Source organism: Dipodomys ordii, unplaced genomic scaffold (genome assembly GCF_000151885.1).
Source record: "Dipodomys ordii isolate 6190 unplaced genomic scaffold, Dord_2.0 Scaffold15, whole genome shotgun sequence".
Classification (NCBI taxonomy): Eukaryota; Metazoa; Chordata; class Mammalia; order Rodentia; family Heteromyidae; genus Dipodomys; species Dipodomys ordii.
The window spans coordinates 13,131,345-13,144,285 of record NW_012267231.1 but is presented as its reverse complement, the minus strand read 5'-3'; the positions used below and the strand labels follow the sequence as shown (position 1 = coordinate 13,144,285).

General features: G+C 47.8%; 1 protein-coding gene across 1 annotated transcript in view; it reads left to right on the top strand.

The window, feature by feature from the left end:
• Nucleotides 1-12,856: 12,856 nt before the first annotated feature.
• Itga11 (integrin, alpha 11) overlaps nt 12,857-12,941 on the top strand; it is a 62,836-nt gene continuing 62,751 nt past the window's right edge. The window contains exon 1 of the mRNA XM_013011911.1: nt 12,857-12,884. The gene's annotated coding sequence lies outside the window, so the exon portion shown is untranslated. The remainder of the gene's footprint in view (nt 12,885-12,941) is intronic.

Below are 12,941 nucleotides of genomic sequence, written 5' to 3'. Positions count from 1 at the left end.
CAGAGCCTTGCACAGACATGCCAGGCAAGTATTCTACCACTGAAGAGATGCCCCAGCCCTTTTGTTTTCACTTTTTTATTTTCAAGACAGGGTCTTGATTCTGCTTTTACTGGCTTGGTGCAAACTTGAGTAGCCTCCAGAGTCGCTGGGATTGCAGGCATGCACCACTGTGCCTAGCAGACAGTTAAATCTTTTCCAGCCGCCACTTCTGGGAATTCAGATGCTCCCATTGATATATATAGGACCTGGTTTTCTCTGAGAGAGATGAGACTCCAGACCAGGGGAAAGCCACCAGGAGAGACCCCACACCACAGCCATCACTGTTATAGTCCAAACTCAACCAGACACAAGAAGCAAGAGAGGTGCAGTGTGAAGCTCTCCTCTGCTCTTCCTGCACACCGTTGGAAGAGGAGGTGGATTCCCTGTGTCCCTTTGGGTGCCCTCTGTTGCCCACAGGGCTGTGGGCAGCCAGCACAGGAAGTTGCAAATGTATCTGGATTCCCATCTCCCCAGCCTGCCTTGAAAAATGCCCCCCCAGCCCTTATGCAGGAAGCAGATCTGGGGAAAACTGCTAAGCTGGCTTTTCTTTCTGAATTGCCAAAGCACTCCAAACATGGATTTTTTTTTTAATGGAGCCTCCAGGCCATGGCACATGTGATTGAAAGATGAGTCCTCCCAGAAAAGTCAGGCTGACCAAATGTGCCAGTGTTCAGTGCCAAGGGACCAGCAATGGCCCCACTCTTCCTGCTGGGTTCTGTGTCGGCTTGTCTAGTCTCACTCTCCTCCTAGAAGCAATTGTCGGAAACAGCTGCTCTTGCTTGGACAAGGGTACCAGGTATAACAGAAGGATGTATGAGTATCTGCAGCAGTTTGGGGGAGCAGGATGGAGAAACTGGAGCTTACCTCAAGGAACCACTGTGGCTCCATGGAGGGTAAGAGTCTACTGGTGTTTGAAAACACCAGGGAGAGCTGGAAGGAGCCTTGGGGACCACTGAGCCTGTCATCATTTTATGAAGATGCTGACCTTCTTGGTGAAGGAGGCTCCCCACCAGACACAGCTCAAAGCAGCTACAAGTCGCCAGGTACTCAGAGAATGTCTCCTTCAGTTCAACTCTCAGGGTCCCCAGTGGAGATTCCAGTGTGGACAGAAAGGCCATAGCCTATGCCATCAGGAGGAACTAACACCATTTAAGTGGATGTCCTTGAGCACAGTCCCAATCCCCACCTCACTGCGGGCTCTTCCTGGGGATCCACTTTGGCCTGGACCTCTTCAGGTACAGCACCATAACACTCTTGTCTTCATGGGAGCTTCTGGAAGGTTGTCTCACAGAGCGAACACCAAGAACATGATAGGCTAAAATATTGAACACACCAGTAAGGAAGGGATGGAAATCTGCATTCATGGTTAGGTGGATGGATGGGTGGGTGGATGAGTGGGTAGATGGATGAGTGGATTGAGGGTGGGTGGGTGGATGGGCAGATGGGTGGATGGATGGATGGGTGGGTGGGTGGGTGGATGTCTGTATCCCAACATCTGAAATGAAAAGATATGGAAACCTGAGCCCTCCTTTGGCAGCACCGTGACCCTATGTGAATCACTTAGCCCACATCTACATGAGCTACTATTGCTCCATGTGCCAGTGCCCAGAGAAAGTGCTTAATACACCTACCTCTAGGGGCTGTCAGAGGTCTAAGTGAGTTAACATGTATAAATCCACCACGAGGCCAGCTCTTACTGGTTTTTAGAGTCACGATGAAGACTGTATTAGAATGTGTGAAGCCTGCCAGGAGAATGATAGGGTGGCTGTGTGGCCATCTTTGGTGACATCCTGCCTCCACCATCAGCCCCTGAGACGGCATCTTTGGCTGCCTCCACATCACACTGATTCCTCTTTCTTCCTTCTTCCTAGAATCCCAATTTTGCTGAGGAATTTGCCTCTCCCAAAGATGACTCCGGTAATACGGCCCCATCACCAGCCAGGAGTGAGCTGCAAGGCAGTCCAAGTTCATTGTGTATAGAAGTAGGACTGGGACCCATTATGTCCAATGGGAAGCAGGGAAAGGTATGCTAGGGGATTCTGGGAAGTCTTCCCCCCCTTTTCCCCGTGTCATCCTTCAGACATTTCCACAGAGGAACAGAACTCCGGCTACCAGGAGAAGAAGAAGGAGGAGAAGAAGAGAATGGAGGCAAAAGGGGGAGCTGGAGTCACAATGACCTGTACTCTAAGGTCCTCTCCGCCGATCTATGTGGCTCTCATTTTGTAAAAGATAAAACACTCTCAGTGTTTACAACCATTTGGGTCCCATTTGCTCATAGACAAAGCATCACAGACGAGATGGGCTACTTGGCACCTTCACTTTCTTCCTGTTTCAATTGATTGTGCTCGATCAATTTTCTCTCCACCACTCATCACATCTGAGTGCATCTCTCTCTCACGCCTACTTTTTCTCTGTCTCTCAGCTTTAAACTTCATGAGAAGCAGGATGGTGTCTGTTCTGCCTAGATCCATTCCTGGGACATGGGACACAATGCACATTTATTGACTAGGGAGATGAACCAATACCCTTGCTCTTGAGTTGCCATTCAGCAACCATTGGATGAAAGCACGATTCCAGCAGTAGCTGATCTTGAAGCAGAAATTCTGGAAGACACTTGCTGAGCTTTATGAGACAATAAAGGCCAACATGTAGAAATAACACTGTCATAGTTCAGATTACACTTCTGATCTTGGCAGCTTGAGTGATCTGGACAAATTCTAACTCCATGGAGAATTTTTAAAAAGCAAGGCACAGTGTTTCTCCCAAAGAAGTTTGAAAGTATGAAAAAGCTAGGAAAAGTGAATGGCTGAGACCTGAGAGGGGGGAAGCAGTAAGCCTGGCATTCTGGGTAGATTCCTCTAGAGGCCTTTGTAGATCAAGAAGCTACAGCTGAAAGACCAAAGAAAGGTCTTCTTGTTGTTGTTGTTGTTTGTTTGTTTGTTTGTTTAGCAGTGTGGGTGGGGGAAGCTCTGATTCTGCATCGGTCAAAGTGAGGATGGTGATAAATCCCTGACTGCTTCAGCCCCAAAGGGCTGAGCCCTGTGAACAGAGCTGGTTGTCAGTCAGCCTGCACCACATAGACAAGCCCAGATGCTGGGAAGCCCGGTACCAAGAAAGCCTCAATCCCTCTAACATTACAGACAGCATTAAGGTGATGTGAATGCTTTGGAAAGCTAACAGAAGCAAATAACCTCTGGAAGGCAAAAATCCCTATTTCCAGTTTATTTTTAATTGCAGTGACCTAGCACAGAGAAGAATAAAAGACCTTAAAGGATTTCAGTTTGTCCATCCAGACTTGTAAATGATGGTGTTTACTGTGTTGAAGAGATTTTTAAAAAGCAAGGATTAAAAACAGAACAGAGAAGTATAAAGAAACAAGAAAACAGTCTTGAACTATTAAAAAGAAAGAAAGAAATGGCCCCAATTAAGAACTTCAAAGAATGAGTGTGGATTCAGCTGAGAAAAGATTTGATTAACTGAAAGAAGAGGAAGAAGAAAATACCCAGCTTGAACCACAGAAAGGAAGAATTGAAAGATGCATAGGTAAAGAATGTGAGTGGTACAGGTAGAAATCCTAGCACGTCTTTAACTATGGAGCATGTTTGAAGACATAATGACTGAAAAACTTTCTAAACAGATAGAAGAATTACATCCAAAGGCAAATGAAGCCAAACTACTAGATGAATATAAATAAACCTACCAGCTGGGCACTTGTGCCTCACGCCTGTAATCCTAGGTACTCAAGAGGCTTAGATCTGAGGATCACAGTTCAAAGCTAGTCTGCGCAAGAAAGTCTATGAGATTCTCATCTCCAATAAACTACTCATAAAAAGCCAAAAGTGGTACTGTGGCTCAAGTGGTAGAATGCTAGCTTTGAGCATGAAGAGGCTTAGAGACAGTGCCCAGGCCCTGAGTTCAAGCCCCAGAACTGGTAAAAACAAACAAAAAAAATCTACCAGGGTTTGGAGGCATGGCTCAGTTGGTAGAGAGCTAGCCAATGAGCAAAAGCATCAGATACTGTTTTAGTCAATTAATTAATCTACCACATAGTAAGTTCCTCAAAACCAAAATCAAAAAGAAAAATATTAAAGGGGGAAAAAAAGAAATTTTACTTTCAAGGAAATAATAGTTATACTGACAATCTATTCTTGAGAAAAGTAGCAAGAATCAGAAGCCAGGGAGAAAATATTTCTAGATGTGCTAGAGAAAAATAATACCAAGCTGGAATTCTCTGCCTAGAGAAAATTTATTTTATAAGACTACAGTGAAATGATAGCATTCTTACACAAACAAGAACTGAATTTTAAAACTAGTACTAGAGGAAAGACTAAATGGAGTTCTTTGGACAGAGGAAAATGATTCCATATGGAAAGCAAAAGATGCAGCAAGAGCAATAAAAATGGTAAGTATGTGGATAAATGAAAGTATTGGCTGGCCACACAAAACAATGTCTCATGGTATTTAAAATGTAAAGAATAAGTAGAAGCAGTTGTGCGTGAATCAGGAGTGCAGCAACGTGGGCAAAAGCTTTGAAACCTGCGCATGGTCTGAGAAGAGACCGGAAAGAACTTCACATTAAAGTTTCAGCAATAGAAGATGCATGCAAGAATCTCTAGGGAATCGTTTAAAGACGAGTAAATGACTTTATTACTACCAACTTAACAGAGGGGGAAATAGAATAATTACAAATAATCTATCCAAAAGAAACAAGAAAAAAAGAGGGGAAAGGGAACATAAATTAGCCATTACAAATAGGAACTCCCATGATGGTTGGCTTAAACTCCAGTACAGAGGCAATTAAATGAAATGCAAATGGACTTAAGTGCTTCCATTTTAAACAAAAATTGGGGGGGGTTCAACAGATTGAATTTTAAAATGATTCTATGCTACTTACTTAGAGTCGCTCTAAAACAAAAAAGATACAGAAAGATTGAAAGCAAAGCATTGAAAATGAGAATCCATGCAAACACTAGTGAAAGAGAGCAAAAGACATTATTACATTGTTATGAAAGAAGATACGATCCTCTTAAACCAGTATCCACTGAACAACTTAGCTCAAAATTCATACAGCAAAAATACTGAACTATAAGGAGTTCAGTCCTCAATCTTTCTAGAAAATTATTTTCATCTTTCCCTTACATAAAGCAAGCAGCACTTGGTCAACTGTGAGTGAGGCGCATTTCCAAATACTTGACTGGTGTTGGCTCGCGTAAATTTCACAGTCCCAGTGACACCGTGGTCACAGAATTAGTATGTTGCTGGGCTGAGATTTGAACCTCAATTTTCTTCCCAGGGAAAAAAATGCTTTCCCACTCTGTGGGCATCCTTGAATTCAAGTTGACACCTAAAATTAACCATCACAGATGTATGGCATGGAGCCTGGGAGCCTCTGTGGAGATTAAGAAAGAGTAGGGTGAGGAAGAAGAGGAAAGGAAGAAGGAAAGAGAGAAGAAAAGGAAGGGAAATGAGGAGTGAGGAGGAAAGGGAGAAAGAAAGAAGAGAAGGAGGAAGGGACAGAAGGAAGAAAGGGGGAGGGAAAGAGGAAAGGGAGGAAGGAAGGGAAGAAGGAAGGAAGGAAAGAAGGAAGGAAGAAAGAAAGATGAGAGAGGAGGAAGAGAAGGAAGGGAGAAAAGAGAAGAAAGGGAAGAAGGAAGGAAGCGGAGAGAAGAAAGAGAAAGGAAAAGGAGGAAATAGGGCAAGAGGAAAGAAAAGGCAGAAGAAAGACAAATTGAATGAGAGGAAGAGGAGAAAGAGCGATGAAGGAGGGAAGGAAGGAGGGAAGGAAGGAGAGAGGAGAGGAGGCATAGACAGTTACACAGCTCTTAGTAATTGTGAACCCAGAGCCCGGGCAGGAGACAGACTCCTTCTCTATGTCAGCATCTCTCTGAAATTCAAGCTCCAGCAGCAGATTACCATGGGTTGAAATGAAATTGCATCTGTTTATAAAACTGGAAGCCGTTGTTCAGATGTAAGGTTCTACTGCTGAACCCTTGGTCTGCTCTTCTTTCTTTTCATTTTTTTTTTTATTTTACACGTTTGTCATATCTGCTTTTGGTGTGAGATCTTCCGATGCCTATTGCATGGAGGCTGCATATGAACTGAGTAATTTGTTGTTCCGTGGCTCATACGGCTGAGAATTCAATGTTTCTGCGTGCAGGGTCTGAGTTAAAGACACTGAAGGATCACATGCTCACGGTCCTTCAGCATTTTTGCAGAGGTCCAGCTGCAGATCGCCGGGAGATGTTTGTTTCTGATACACACTTGGGCTGAGTAGCCGCAGCTGGGGCAGCCTGAGCTGACCTCCCCAGGAGAGCCAGAAGCTGCCCCGGTGTAGACACAAGTGTGCACAAACCATCTCCAAGCAGGCATCCGCTGGCAGCTCCCCAGCTGTGCAGCCTTGGGATCACGGGAGGCAGCCAGCTTCAAAATGCTGCAGCAGGAAGGGAGAAGGGAGGCGGTGTCATCTTTTGTCTTTTCTCTCTCTGGCCCCTGCGTGTCGTGGGGTGGCCACGGGCAGATAGAGATCAGAGTGTACGTCCAGTTACATAGTCAGTCACCTTTCAAGATTACTCCACGGCTGTGCTTTCCTTGTTTCTTCTCCTGCACTTCCAAGATCAGGCAGGCAGTGCAGGGTGTCCTCAGATCTCCACAGCCTCCCAGGCCCAGGCCAAGGAGAAACCCAAGGCTAACTGGAGAAGCAGATACATGGAGTGCTGTGGCTTGCGTATTAGCTGCAACACCGATGGCCACTTCCCCTGGGCCAGCTCTCCATTGTACCAAGGCCCAGTGCTCCATGTCCATGTCCCCTGCAGAACCTTAGCTAATCCTCTTTCCTACCCAAGGGCTTCTTTTACTCAGGGGTCTTGGGGAGGAAGACACTGTGAAGGAGTCCCCCACGCTACAGGTGAAGACCAACAGGTTCCTAGGTGAAAGCTGTTACCCTAGGTGGGAAGGAGCCAGAATCTCCAGAAAGAACAGCTAGCATTCCTTCACAGCCTGGGTCCTTGCACATGTGTGCACAAGTGTGAAGACAGTGCAAGAAAGCATTCTGGGGGCTTCTGGTTAAGCAGGGCCCGTGACTGAGTCATTTCGCCCCACCCCCAACCCCCACCCCCGGCCCTGCGTGTCTTGCCTATACTCAGGATGCTCTGCTTTCCTTTCCTATCTTTACTGCGAATGCTGGACATTCTTGTGGCCTGGGAGAAGGAAATCACAAAATAACTTCCTGGGTTCAGGAGAGGGCGTGATGGAAACATTAGTCACGGAATGAGATTGGGGCTAGGGGACAGGCAGAGACGGGAAGGATGGGGGTACCCACCTGGTTCCAACAGTATTGACGTTTCTTCTACTTTGCAGGCAGGGAGGAGACCCAGCGTGATGAGTGGAAGACAAGCGGAGCCCTCTGCAGCCACCTGGGTGTGATTAACGGGGTCCCATCCCAGTGTGCTGCAGAAGAACAGCACAACAGCACACTGCATTCACTCGGCAGGCGACAGATGCAATCTGGGACTTTCTTTTCTGTTTCTTTTTTTCTTTTCTTTTCTTTCTTTCTTTTTTTACTTTGGAATTCATTTCTTCTTCTTCTTCTTCTTCCTTCTTCTTCTTCCTTCTTCTTTCTTCTTTTGGCATAAGATGAGTTTACTTAAGCTTATCTTAAAATAAAAACAGAAGGCTAGGCGCTGGTGGCTCAGGCGCCTGTAATCCTAGCTACTCAGGAGGCTGAGATCTGAGAATCACAGTTCAAAGCCAGCCCAGGTAGGAAAGTCCCCGTGAGACTCTTACCTCCAATTAACCACAAGAAAACCAGAAATGGCATAGTGGCTCAAGTGGTAGAGCACTTGCTTTGAGCTGAAGAGCTCAAGGACAGTGCCCAAGCCCAGAGATCAAACCCTACAACGGACAAAAAAAAAAAAACAGATTAAAAAATAAATAAAAACAGAAGGCATTTGCATTCCATAAATACGAATCATCTGGAGGTATGGGGAGGAGATGGGGGCTGAGGTTACAGAAAGGAGGCTGTGGAAGCCATGGTGCCCCACAGTGGAGCCCCATGGTGAGGCTCGCTCAGAACAGCTGCTTGGAAAGCTCCCTGGTGCAAGAAGGTGAAGTGAAACAGCTGGAGAATGAGAAAGACAGATCTGGAGGTCAGACACAGAAAGTACTGGGCAAAATTAGGCAGAGGATTCAAGTGGAATGAAGACCAACCTGTCCCATTCACCAGTTCAGACCCCAAAAGTCAAGCAATCTGGGAAATCTCTCATTCCCAGCCAACCCAGGTCACAGAGGGGAGAAACGCAGAGAAAGAGTCTCAGAGAAAGCTACTTCTCGGAATGAAGCCAGGGTGGCCTGGTGGGATACTTTGCCAGTCCTAGAGAGCTCGGGACTCTCTGGGGCCAGCACTCCTTTCTAGAGAAGCCAGGGCCCTGAGCCAAGGTGCTCAGGGTGCAGGCTGGGAGCTAGAGAAGCAGCAAAAGGAGCCACCACAGGGCGTCCCTCTGGGCTGGCCACATGTGCAGGCCCAGCTGAAATGCTCACTTCTGGTGTTCAGCAGGGGCGATGGGGACAAGTCCTGAATCGGTCAAGACAGCTTTACTCCCCACCCAGTTCTGCCTGGAGGCCCTGTGGGATCTTAAATGGCTCTCAGCTGCTCTGAACTTAGATCGTAAGTGGCCTTAGCAATTATGGGTTTGTCTGTCCAGCAGGCCTTGCCACCCTTCCCTGTCTGGTTCCTTAGGGAGACTCTCCTATAATATGTGGTCTTGGTGGGGCTGTCTGTCCCACCATCTCCTCCTCCCAACCCAGGGCTGGGTGTGGGTCCTGACCTGAGCCACTTACAACAGCATGCCCTCAGACACTGGGGTTGGTGTAGGGAAGGCACAGAGCAAGCCCAGGTTGTCTCTGCTAGATCTAGAAGAAAAGTTGATTCTCCTCTTCAAGAATCTGGACAGTCAGAGCTTTCCACTGCTACCTATCATCTTTCTAGAAGAGCAGTGAAACCCTGGATCCTGCAGAAAAGGCAAACAAAGCAGAGCAAAGCCTTAGCTCTTCTTTTAAGAAGATAGAGAGGAAGGGATGGTAGGGGGAAAACAATGGAGCGGGTAACAATGCTCAATAGGAAGTGTACTCATTACCTTACTCATGTAACTGTAACCCTCTGTATAGTATCTTTACAATAAAAATTAAAAAAAAGAAGACAGAGAGGAAGCATAAAGTCCACTCATAATTCCTGAAGCTAGCATGCTGTCACACTCACTGTGAGCTTCGTTCCTGTTCTGCATCAATCCTGGTCTGCTATTGAGTTTCTGTCTCTAACAACTGGAGGAAACCTCACCTATACCATGTTTTTATCTATCAAAATAAGTGTAATTCCTCTAGTGCCTTGGTTATAAAAATGAAGCTGGGCATTGATGGCTCATGCCTATAATCCCAGCTTCTCAGGAAGCCAAGAACTGAAGCATTACAGTTCCATACCAGCTTGGGAAAAAAGTTCATAAGACCCTCTCTCCACAGGGAGGGAAAGCGTGGTGGCACATACATAAAATCCAAGCTATTCAAAGAGCACAAATAGAATGATCGTTGTTCACACCAGCCTAGGGAAGAGCAAGACCCTAATTCAAAAACAAAAATAGCTGGAGATATGTCTCAAGGGGTACAATGCTTGCCTAGAAAGCCTGAAGCCCTGAATTCAAACCCCAGAACCGCCAAGACCAAAAATAAATAAAAATAAAAAATAACGCCTATCAAACGTTCAAACAGATGTAGCCAGGCACCGGTGGCTCACGCTTGTAATCCTAGCTACTCAGGAGACTGAGATCTGAAGATTGCAGTTCAATACCAGCCAGGGCAGGAAAGTCTATGAGACTCTTATCTCCAATCAACCCCCAGAAAACCAGAAGTGGTGCTGTGGCTCAAGTGGTAGAATGCTTGCTTTGAGCTGAAGAGCTGAGGGACAGCGCCCAGGCCCAGAGTTCAAGGCCCATGACCGACAAAACAACAACAACAAAAAAAAAAGGATGTAATTTCCACCAGCATCTTTATTGCATAAGAGAATGCAATTCTTTGGAGGGCTAGTGTGAGGCTTACACACAGTAGTGCCCAGTGCCTATGTGATGCACAGCCGTGCCCAGCACCCATGTACACAGAGTAGTGTGCCAGCCCTTCCAGGAACACCATGCCACTCAAGATTCCCAGCTACTCAGGTGTCCCTGGCAACAGGACACACTGCGAAGGGCACCTCAGGGCGATCTCATTGCTGTGCAAACGCTGCAGACATGCTCAAGCAACATGGACGACATCCTGCTGTCTGGGACCCCTGTTCCAGATGTGGCCTGTTGTCACACACAACAACATGACAAGAGACCCATGAACTCATGCTCACGCTAACATGCACACAGATGTTCATGGCAGCCCACCAATACCCAGGTAAGCCCTGTCTTACAAGGGTAAGACTCCCATTCAGTGGAGTGTCACCAGAACAGAGCCGCTACCTCATGGATGGATCTTGGAAACTCTGGGCTGAGGGAAAGAAGTCAGGTGTGGATGGCCACGTATTGTAGGATCTGCTGATATTAAATATCCGGCATAGCAGAGCCAGAGAGACAGAAAATGTGTGGTGGACAGGAAAGGGGGTGGAGGCTTGCTCGTGGGTGCAGGGATGATGAAGATGTGAAATTAGCAATAATGGCTACACAACCATGAGAATATACTTGAAAGCCATGGACTTACACGGCACACTTTATGGCATGTGAATTGCATCTCAACAAAATGTGAAGATGATAAACACAATGGCTAACAAAGGTAGAACTGTCGTCACTTAGCCCAACAGTGCGCCCAGAGTGCCGGCAGGAAGGGTGCAGGTTAGAATATCCCCGGAGGATTTGCAGTCTTCATGATTTCCTTGGAGAATTCCGATACACTTGATGTGTGAGCACCACGAGGAAGAGTGTGGGTGGGGAAGCTGGGCAGGGAACAAGATACAACCCATCAAATGACTGGTCCTCAGGAATTAAGCTGAGCCAGGTTCAGCATCTGGCTGGAGCCCTGGTCCCCAGTCACATCACTGGGAAGTCGAAGGGGAGAGTGAGGCTTACAGACAGTAGCTTGCCTGAACTGGGCTTCATGTGTTATCCGGCATCCACTTCTGAGCCTATGTGATCCCTTTTCCAGTTTGGAGGAGGAGGCAGACGAAGGAGATGGGGTTGGTTAGGGCTTTCATTCCAGAGGCCCTTTCAGAAAAGCAAGAAAGTTGGTTTCTCTCCTCATTGTGCCCTTTCTGAAACCAAGGCCTGGAATGGGAACACTCTGATTCATCTCACTCTAACCACATGCCCTGTTCTCTCTCACACATACACTCGCATGCACACATGTACATACAGCTGTATACACACACACCCTTGGTGAAATCAGTTTCCTCCAATCTGCTGTGCCTAAGTAGAAGAGATGAATATACTAAAGTGAAAACTAGGGTCCTACCAAGGAAGGAACAATGCTAAAGAGGCGAACACAAAACTCAACACTCTACTGTGAACGTCAGCCTTCTCAAAACCCAACTCATGCTAGGCTTGGTAATGTACACCTGCAATCCCAGTACTCAGGAAGCTGAGGCAAAAGGATCTGGATTTCAAGACCAGCATGGACTCTATCAAGAGACCCTGTCTCAAAAAGAAATGTACTCTTTACAGGATTTACATCATTGTAACCCCTCTGTACATGACCTTTCTAATAACAATACATTTTTAAAAATTTTACAATTGTTTTTTAAAAAGTTGTTTTTTGTCTCAGAAACAAAACACAACACAAAACTTCACTATCTGGCATCCACTCTCAGTTACCTCATCTGGGAAGGAGCAAAAACCAACAGAGGTTGGGTTCAGGGAGAGAGAAGTTAAATGATCGCATTGTCTATAAAGTACAATGAAGGGAGGAAGACAGAAAGAGACACAGACAGAGAAGGAGGAAGGAGGGAGGGAGAGATGTCTGATGACTGAAGGGTGGGGAAGGGGGAGAGAGAGAGGCTGCTGCCCAGAATGTGGTCCCTCAAAAGTGACTGACCTTTTCTAGGTTTCCCCCACAGGTTCACGGCCATCTTGCCTTCTATCTCTGCTCCACAGATTGGGGCTCAGGGCGCCCTGATTAAAAGCTCATTGTAGTTGGTTGTTGGCGGGGTGGGGATCACCAAGACAGGGGAGGGAAGGTGCCTGGGTTCTAAAAGGTTCCGTTGCTCGTTAAAGTGGCTCTCCAAATGTTTGGAGATGGATGGTTCGGATGTGGAAGTGGGGGAAGTGGAGATGGAGGGGTCCCGGGGTCCCAGAAGAAAGGTGATATTTACATTTCAAGCCCCAGGGGGTGTGCTCACCCCCCCACTCCCCTCCCCATGGGCGATGCAGGGGCATCTGCTCTGTCAGGGGAGGCAGCACCCCTCTGTCCACGTTTCCTGGACAGAGGCAGGTGCCTACCGGGGCGTGCGGACCCCAGGAGCCGCTGTCCCGGGCTTTGCCAGGGAGAGGAGCGGCGGGGAGGGGCGTGTTCGCCGCCGCGCGCCCCTGCCCAGGTGGCAGAGGGGCCGGGATTGGCCCGGAGCCAGGGCGGCGGCGCGCCCCTCCCCGCGGGCCTCCCACTTCCTCCGCGGGCGCCGCGGCTGTCAGGACGCCGCCACCGCTGGAGGAGGCTGGAGAAGGCTGGAGGGAGGAGGCTGCTGCTGCCGCCGGTGCCCGATCCCCGGTCCCCGCGCTGCTCCCGCTCTGGTACCCAGTGCCAGGTCCCACTCTGCGCCGACGCCCGCCGACGACGCGCCATGGACCTGCCCCGGCGCCTCGTGGTGGCCTGGGTGCTCAGCCTGTGTCCAGGTGCGTGTCCCGCTTGTGTCTCCCTCCCTTGTGTCCCCCTCCTGCGTCTACGGCCCG